This window comes from Argopecten irradians, chromosome 2 (genome assembly GCF_041381155.1).
Source record: "Argopecten irradians isolate NY chromosome 2, Ai_NY, whole genome shotgun sequence".
Taxonomy (NCBI): domain Eukaryota; kingdom Metazoa; phylum Mollusca; class Bivalvia; order Pectinida; family Pectinidae; genus Argopecten; species Argopecten irradians.
This window is the reverse complement of record NC_091135.1, coordinates 44,476,321-44,486,714: the sequence shown is the minus strand read 5'-3', so window position 1 is coordinate 44,486,714 and position 10,394 is coordinate 44,476,321.

Here is a 10,394-nt window from a genome sequence, read left to right as displayed (position 1 = left end):
TCTCCGAATGACTAAAGAATCGTAAAAGATGGTACTATCTCAAGTGACTTTTGTTCCATCCTTTGTACACGATCGTCTATCATCCATTTGCTGTCATTTCCTCAATTCAAGATAGTTCAGCATGCATAACAGCGACACCACCCCATCCACATCCAATCGAAGCCTCATATAGACGTTTTTAGGATTCGTCATTGACACAAAACGGTCAATGTAAATGAGGCAAATACTAGACAATTATCAAACAAAATGTTATTAAAATGAACGGAAAGTTGTGTGAAACAACGATATCAGAAGGATTTGGGAAAAACTAATTACAATGTATTTTGTAATATTTTACATAGAGTTTCACAGGGACATTAAATGACTGGGTATATTATGAATCCTACGACATAGAGAATAATGACGAGTCCAGAAGGTTATAAACAGACCGAATTGACTAAAACACCCAGCCAGTAGTATCTATCACACCTGATCTTATAACACACAAAATACCCACACAAGGTATACAACACTCCTAAAACTACCGCTGTCTCTATGTCTCTCCTCCGCTGAGGGGCTGTGTGTAACATAAAAACATTTAACTCTTATACTAATCAATCAAAAAGGTAAAAGAAAATAGCGAGCATTTCCCCGCCTTTGTTTTTTTACTATGCACAACGTTAACCTTTTTTATGTTTCAACCACTGTTGCATCTGCAATTATCAGGTTTTAGTTCTGTACCCTACTTGTAAAGCCGGACCAGCAATGACGTATCGACCACAAAGAGATGTACAGCCTCCCTATAGAACCTTGCTAACATATCAGACACAATCCTTGCTAAGCAGTACTTACTGGGCAAGAATATCTCAATATAGATACATGTACTGGCGGTTTCTGTATTGGATAATTGGTACGTCCAGAGAAGTGTGGGCAAAACACCTACTAAACCGTCTACGACCTCTTTCTCTACATTAACATCACAACAATAGCTGAATAACCAAGTAAACATACCTTACCATGAGAACAATATATTCCCAATGGTAAAACAATGTTAGAGATAAGCAGAATGATTTTACATGAGAAAAAAATAATGTAAAACAAAAATGAATTTATGGAAAACAATCAGATCTTTCGTCAAGTTTACTCAAAACTTCACAATTTTCAACATTCCCTTTACACTGTTCACATACACATAGTAATTACGCTTTCAGAATCCAGTGACATGAAGTGAAATTGAGTTTTATATTTTACAAACTGTATAAATTGTATGTAAGGGAAAAGTCCTCAATAAGTGACGGTCTGATATCACAAGTTGGAAGTCGAGTGCGAAAACAAATGAAAGTCACATATAAATCGACCACGTGTTTTTGACCTTTGGTAGTTATTTTACTATCACTCTATATCACCAGTTGTTTGAGTCTATAACTTACTTCATAAATTCGTTTTTGATCAATGTTACTCTCATTTTTTATCCTTTGCAATTAAGATGTATTAATATCATCCTTAAATAAAGGTACGAGCTGATGTTCAAAACACCTCAACGACGTATCATACTTAAACGACAAGTCTGTCGTCCCGTTTACCGAATACTGAGTGCTCAGAAGGGGTAGAACCTTATCATGGTATGTTTCGACCAGAATACGGCACCCAAAGCCTTCTGCATAAATGCGAACGGTCAACTGAAAACCAAAGCTATGATGGTAGTAAGGGGGCTGTCAATGAAGACATCATTACGAATAATTCCTACTAGAAAAAGTCAAGTTATCAAGTTAGTTGCCTTATGTAATACAAGCAATGTGGCCAAGTTTACAGGAAATACTTCGATGTGTCATATATGAAAGAGAAAAAGATATAAAATAGAAACATATAACCAGAGTTAAGTCCTTAACTTATCCCTTAATATTACGGAACTAAGGAAGCTTTCATAAGCGAGGAGCATTTCTGTTTTCCTATGGACCATTTTAAGGCAAGTATTTCTCTTAGTTAGGGAATATTGAAACTATTCCCAGAACAAGTCGGCAATCATTTAAACCGACTTTGTCCTAAATGTTTTGTATCTTTTGTTAGTTTGTATTTCAACATTCCGTAACCAATATTCTTTCAGTTCAAATTGGTGTAAAATTCATACAATAAAACTGGTTTATTGATATTTAGCTGTATTCAGAACCTATTTTGATGTCATTGAAAACACACGAGTAGTTATTGACTGAAATTATCTACAGATATATGATGCTGATTTACTATATATACATTATCCTAGCATTTATTGACACGGTAAATATACATACCGACAAACAATTGAGTGACACAGGTAGATATCGACCCCTTAAAGGAATTTATGACCTGTTGATGTCCTACAACAACTTGTAACTCCCTATTAGCGATATTGATCAGGTGTTACTTCGCACGCGACGCTTTATGTCTGTTTCGTGCTAACAAAGCAAACCACATCATCCGCTTTCGATATTTGTACAATCTTAGGAGCGGAGTGAGTGCATCGGTTTAAGTGTGTCGGGCACTTGCAATTGTTTAATGATATGGCTTTTCTGATGAATTACCTTGGTATACCTGTGCGCGTCGCGTGCAAGAAAAATCAATACGTGACAGAGATCAGGAATAAAATACCATTTCACGAACGTCACGGGTAAGTGACATGGATCACGTGATGAAACGGACTCGATCAAAGCGTTTACACAGTAGCAATTAATCTGACAGGTTTTCCTCAGTAAAATTGATTGACGTTGTGTGGGGCAATATACAACCTGTTAGATTACCGGGTTCAACACGTCAAACTACCTGTTACATATGTCGGTGAAATGCCGTTGTAGGGGTCGCGTCAACTTAGAGCTAGAAATAGCACAATATTGATGGAACTCTCCACCGATACACTATGATATTATATGAACTTTTTCCTCTCTTTGCATCTCTCAGTAATGAATTACATTTACTTGCAGGAGAATCGCAGTTAACGGTAACCTACAATTAAATGAAGTCAAATGTATTTCCCGAGTCTCAGTCAATCCACTGATCTTTCAGTGTCAGGGGATATTTTAGAGAAATCGATAATAGAAATAAAGTTCTAAGGTTAGAATCACACACTTGATATATAGAACAGCTCTTTGCTAGTTGTATACAACCCTAATATTTTGTGCTGAATGTACGCGAACTTTTACAGAAATCAGGAAAGGTCGTTTGCTTGATGCAAATGCAAATACCAGCGAAAGCATTATCACTAGACGGATTCAATAGACGAATATTATTTTGACTATGATAGCCTATAAATCGAATTGAATAAAATCAACCAACAATTCAATACCCCCATTTTGAAAAATAAATCTGTTAAAACGTCTTAAATGATTTTGGTCGAATCATGTTGTACAATTGTAACACAAAAAAGTTAGCACAAAGTTCACGGAATTCCAAATGTTGCATTATTAATGCATATACGTTAAAGATACGAAGTGCTATTGTTAACACTTATTTGGATGCATAGAAAAGCTGAGAAAAAATATAAATGTATTTTATAATTTTTAATTTGCAATTGATCTGCTTGAGAAAATTGGAAATTCATGCACGGGATCCAAAGTTAGTAATCCTACACAAATAACATTACGTGATTTATTCATGACCGTAAATGGCGGGTAAAACCTTAAGAATAGGGAATATTTTCATTTCATTAATTTCTCTAACAACCGTTCACAGCGTGAATTATTAAACACGATTCTATTAACAATTATGATGACAGTGATGCTTCGAAAATTGGTGATATAAGCAAAACATGTCTCTGAATATGTTGGATAAATAAATGGCAAAAAATACGTTTAACAGACATATGGCGTATTTAGTCTAACGCTCATCATCAAAACTAATACGGGTCCTTATTAAAACCACTTGCAGGGCTGGCGAAACAAACAGATATTACTGAACCATTTGTATCTAAAAGATCCACTCGCAGCAAATTAAAACTTAGAAGCGGGCACATTTATAGTATGATGAGAAAAATGGCCTAATTGTAAGGTAGTTGATATAAAACAGAACATTATCAAATTAAAGCAATATTAAGTCTACAGCAGACATATAATTATAACAAAATGCTTAATTCCAAGGACAAAAACATTATTTGTTCTAAAATTGTAAATTGTTAACATTTTCCTGAAAACCTTGCTACATGTATCTGAAGATTTAAAACCAAAATAAATGTCGATATGTCGCTACTGCAAAACGCCTTATACTAAAAAGTGACTGCGTCATGACATTTTTTTATATACAAAGCATGCCAATGTCACTAACACTACTGGTTAACGTTTTAGCTTATGGTTGTATGTTGGGACATGATAACCAATCAGCCACCGCTTCCCCTCCTTTCCAATAAAACTTCCAAAATTCGTCCTGGAATTGCAATTACACAAAGTTTGCCATATCTATACACTTACTGTGGTGTCTTATAGATTATTTAATTCATTGTAATTATTTCCTTAACCATTGATTTAGAATTTTTATTTGATAACTTCTTATCAGATTTAATTACCAATCAGTATGTCCTACAGCATTCTAAACAGGTTCTTAAAAAGTGACAGATGTATTGTACCAAATATACTTATTGTGTGTTGTGTACATCTCAGTGTACGATGGCAGCCTCTAGTAATTACGTTGTCTAAGATTGCTTCTCCGCTACTATTACAGTTCCTATATGTTACGGCAATGCACGAACCGTGGTCATTTGTAACATTACCATTGTTACATTTTTGTGGTTCTAACGCCTCTGTGCCCATCCAAGTATTTGCAGGCGTTAGGGGCGATATTCTCCTCTGCACATTTAGGCCTGTTGAGAGTGTGTCTAAGGCAGTCCTTGGGTGTCACCGATTGAATGGGGGTTCTACGTATGACAGCTGCTTGGGGAAAGTCAAGAGATTGGAGATCACGATAAATTCTCAAAATGGAAGACATCCAGGCCTGGCTCGTGCTCTTTACCATCTGGCAGAAGGATTCAATGCCGTAAAATGCAACAAAGGAAAAATCATTGGTCATTTTAATTTTTCCCAAGCATGTAATGAAAATTTCATTTTTAAACCTTATCTGAAAAATGACATCACTGATATTATATTTTTTTTTCAGTTCGTTTTTAAGTTAAATTTGATTATTATTTTTGCTATCTTTATTATATTAAAGCTTATGGATGTTCGGCGATTTATTGATTAAGTGAGCAAGAACAAATTGTTAAAATGTTTTGGTTTTTAATTATTACAGAGATCAACATCACATAAATGAAAATAAGATGGTTTGAATACGCAAAACGCTTTACGCGAATACTTCCTAAAAATAATTTTCCTTTTGAAGGTTCTTCTAAATCAATATGGCTAGCCTTTCAAGTTTGTACAAGTGTGAAACATTGTGTAATAATTGGTTACCATCTGTCAAACAGCAGACCCCACTCCTAATACAGACAATCAAATCTGCATACCGAAGAGAATGGAAACGGAACTACCATTATTTGGAAGAAAGCCCCGATTGATTTTATACGGAGTGCTCCTAAATATAACAAACAATAGGAAATCAGAAAACACCCTAAAAGCTTCGTGCTGAAATGTCTCCTATACAGTTACTCCTTGTGTATTTGGGCTAGGTACATTATATTTAGCTTTACTCATTCTTGTATAAATTATTGGTGAAAAAAAGAGAGAAAACATAAATCATTATGTAGTCAATAAAGCAATTTCAAGATACGCTTGTGGAAGATAACCAAAATACCCGGAGTAAAACGCCACCCCTTCATGTACATGGTTCAATTCGTTAATAAAAGCCACACACTATTTTCTAAAAAAGTAAAATTTGTCCTAGGTGACTGTAAATTCCAAATTTATCATTGTTACCGTAATATAACAACAATTAGTGATATCATTTTCTAAACTAATATATATTCTATAAAATTTGTGCATTTTATTCTTGCATATTTCATAACATTACAAAAAAGCCTAACAATTAGATATGCTCCTGAGTAAAACAATTTAATGTCAGAAATAAAATGATAATTAGAAAGGATATATTTTCGTTAGTACTCAAACTCAAGAGATACAACTTAAGATTATATCTTTACCTTAGGTAAATAAAACTGTTATTGAATTAATGTAGATTAAAGAGCGAAACAGAATTACATTTGATTTTCATATGAAATATGTTTTAAACTTAAAACTTTTAACATTTTGTTACCATGAAAACCAAGCATTTCGAAAGTGATTATGTTATTCAGCATATCTCATAACCCCTTTGTGCCAATTGCACTTGAATCTGACATCTAATTTAAAATTTCTGCCAATCAGGGGCCTCCATTTTGTTTCCATGGCAACCTTTTTTTCCAAACTATTACCATTACATATGTTGCCACCTGCACTCGCTATATCTTAATCACCCAAAAACTGTTTTCCCGGATATCAATTTTGAAACAAATTGACACATAGACAGAGAATGTCTTAAGCGTATTAAGGGTGAAATTAGATGACAATATATTTTTTTTTTCAATTTTTACTAAAAGTGTTATTTTTTTGTTAAAATAATTATTTAAAACAAAATTTTCCGCTCACAATCTAAAATAACTGACTCAGATGTAAAGTATATGATCTACTCAAATGATTTATGAATACAAAATGTAGAATATTTAACAAAGGACGACCTATTTTCACATATTTGTGAAGGTGGGTTTATTGAAAATGAAAACGAAGAAAATCATAAAAGAAAAAAAAGTAATCTTATTTTAATTAAAGGGGCAACTAGTTATACTTTTGATATGCAAAGTTTAAAGAAAATTGGGCTGTGATACGTTTCTATGGGATTTTACCATTAACTTAAACACTACCTTCCCGATCAAGTATGAAGGGATCTCTTTGTTTTGATTGCGGCAAGCAACTGTCCTTATGGGTTTTTTTTTCATTTAGAATTATGACTAAATTGATTATTCAATCCGTTAAACTCTCTGCTTTATCAGGTTCTCTTTTTACAGTGTTTTGTTAATTCAATTTTATTTAATGCTTTGTTGATAAATATATTCCTGTTTATCACATAACTTGCCCGTCCAGCCATGTCATAAATATCGTAAGACACACGTGTAATAACAATGTTGTGACGTCACAGGTAGTTTTTACATCATAATCTATATATGACGACGCGTGATTGTTTCAGTAGACGGAAACATCACATCCGAGCCGGATTTCTACTGTTTTATATAGAGAAGAAATCTTACGTTTTGACTCTATTATTAAAAGTTATGTGTTAAACAGAATCTTGCATTCGTGACTATGTGATATGAAATTGATCAAACTCGTTAAATAATCTGATATTCCACTCGCCTAAAAGCTTTTGGCATATCAAATTATAGAACTCGTTCGATAGATTTCATATCACATAGCCATTTATGTAAGATTCTTTATATATATGAACATGAATCCCTCATTTTGTTCTTCTTCGCGATAACAAAAATATGTAGTGTACGCACTAACTACCACAATGTGCCATCATTACATCATCGAGAAAGAATTGAACCCACATTTTGCAACGTTTACATTAAAATATGATTTGATGATATTTCTGCTGCTCTTTTCTATCGAATCCCTCAGCCACAATCATTTTCCATATCATGCCATTTCCGAACATGTCTGGACCTGGTCTTGTAGGCATTCTTAACTCAGAAAATGGTAACGTATACTTCTACATCCCTTGAAAGACGTATACTTTCAAATGGCCACCTGTTGTCATCGCATCGCTTTAAAACCACCTTGCAATACTATAGAGATATATACACTCGCATAATGTCACCGGTAATAGGTTTTCTGTCAGTATTTCAGTCTTTATGTTCTGTTTATTAATCTTTCCTGAACCATTAATGTTTTACACTCCAGGTTCCATAACCAAACTGTCTCTATTTCCACCACATTTCAGAGTCATGCACCTCGCAAGGACGTTATTAGTATAAACTCACATGCTTCAATAGTTCCAATTGTTATTCATGAGGTAGTGCTCATGCATGACTGGTTTTATTTATATTTACTTATATGAGACCGATACGGTCGAAAAGTATTACTTTTAAATCTATATTTTTCAGTGTCATTATTCAGCATATTTGGCAAACATTCTTATTATTTCCATTTTTACTAAAAATATTTTTATGATTGTTTTCGAACTATAGCTCTTGCCCTGGCATGTCACAGAATTGCTCACTCTCCCGTCCTACTTCATCATGCCCTCCCAATCTCTAGTTTCTCATTCCTTCTTCTTTATCTAGTGTATCCTTGAGGGACACCTTTTAAATATTACACATTGCAAGGAAACATTAGTATTTAGACTAAGCGTCGTCTAAGTTTGCCTTTTTCTTGAAAACTCGTCGTAAAGAACCCGTATCGAACCGCCTTCGACATTGTCAACACAAATGCCCGTCTATTTGGAGACCTATACCTAATCTTTGAACCCCTATGACGGACCCCGTTCTAAGAAGCAACACGTTTGTTACCAGTTGCTCCAAGTAAAGGTGCTCATTAGCTTATATGTGACGTGAACTGAATTGGAACATTTCCCAAAAGCCGCTACTGTCATTACATTAATAATAAATAACTTTCATGAATCCCTGAGTAGACATAAATGCGCTCCCAGACAACATGTTCGTAGAGGCATCCAAGGGGATGGGATACTATATTGTAGTTGATGCTACATATGTAATCTTTGTAGGGCAACAACAAAAACGAAAACTTAATGAGAAAAAGAAGAAAACAAGTTAAATAAATCCAAAGTCACAAACAGGGGATATGGAAACCTGTCGGATATTATCTAATAATATATATGCACTTGACGACATCAAGTCTAGAAGTGTACGGGTATTTTATAAAATGGTTCATATCATGAATATATAATTTGATGAGAGATCGTACGTTGAGTGGTAGGCAATTAAAAATGTATTATTATATAAATATTATTGTATCTTCCTACCGGCAGTGTCATTAATTGTGAATTTACGCTGTAGTGTTCTTCATACCTTCTTGGTGCCTTTTGTAGCAATTGGTCGTTATAAAGATTACCGTGTACCCTCATGGGCAGAAAGTTCATTTCTTTGTAATCTAGTTTGACGTCTGAGGCCGCACTGCCCGTATCAACAAGTGCTGGGCTAGCGACACTATCAAATGTCTGCTAGTCCAAACTTCCCACCGCCTCGCCAGTCCACGATACAATGAAAAGCAGGTACGAGTCAACCTGAAGCTATATTCACATGCTAATGTCTATAGAGTCATCTTCTTATTTCGCGATTTATGATTATACTGTACATTTGTTCTTAACGTGAACGTGGTGATCAATTTTCGCGATTTCTATTCTGCGACGAATTCAGTGACATTACCTGTACACGAACATCAGATGGTTTACAGTAGCACTCAACATTTCTTCTGGTTCAAACCTTACATATCTTGGGAACGCTTATTCAAATGATGCAAACGTTATTACTATCTTAATATGTTACATAAACTAAGAATAAATTACAAGATTAATACCGTGTTGCCGATTATTTACGCTAAATACGAAAAACGAGAATATTTAAATTTTGGCGGAGATACTTTATGGTTACACTAAATATGTGATTATATGCACCTACTTGTATCAGAACTTCGACATCAATTCCATTGCAACTGATGACTTATAGCAATATCGGAATAATACATTTAAAAAAATAATTGTAAATCATCACAAGTGTAAATCATCACGAGTGTTCTGTTTTGATTAAGGAGGCGTTTGCTCATTCGGATGACATTTTGACATTTTCATCGGCTTACAACCTCAAACCACTAAGACAATGAGACACGTGTATTTTACCTTCGGGTATTATGTGATATTTCACTCAACAATCACTTTAACAGAAAACAAATTGTTATAGAAAAGTCGTCCTCACATTTCAACCTTTAGAAAAAAACGCCACAACTCAGAGCAAATAGAAAATACTATCGTGAGGATACTTTAGAACAATTCTCTATAAAGATAATAAGACAGAAAAAGGCAGATTGCATTTAACAGAAATAATTTGATTAGGGATATATGTCTTCTTCCTTTAAATCTTATCTCAATTGGGTAATTTTCAAAGTACACAAGATGTAATATAAGCTATTTCTTTTTTATTCTTTATAAAAAGACCGCTAATAAAATTCAGTGCAGACAAGTCAAGTTGTTTTCGCCTACAATTTGGATAGGAAACGACAAATTGAAAGAATGAGTTTTGTTCACTTAATTCATCGTCAAATGACAAAATAAACAATGTTAGAAAATGTCATTGTTGGTTACGGTTTTTATGGTTTCACTTGTCTCTGTATCAAATACAGAATGTCTCTAATATGTACAACAGTTTAGAAATATCGGCAACTAAATCAACAAAATGATTATCCCATAAACGA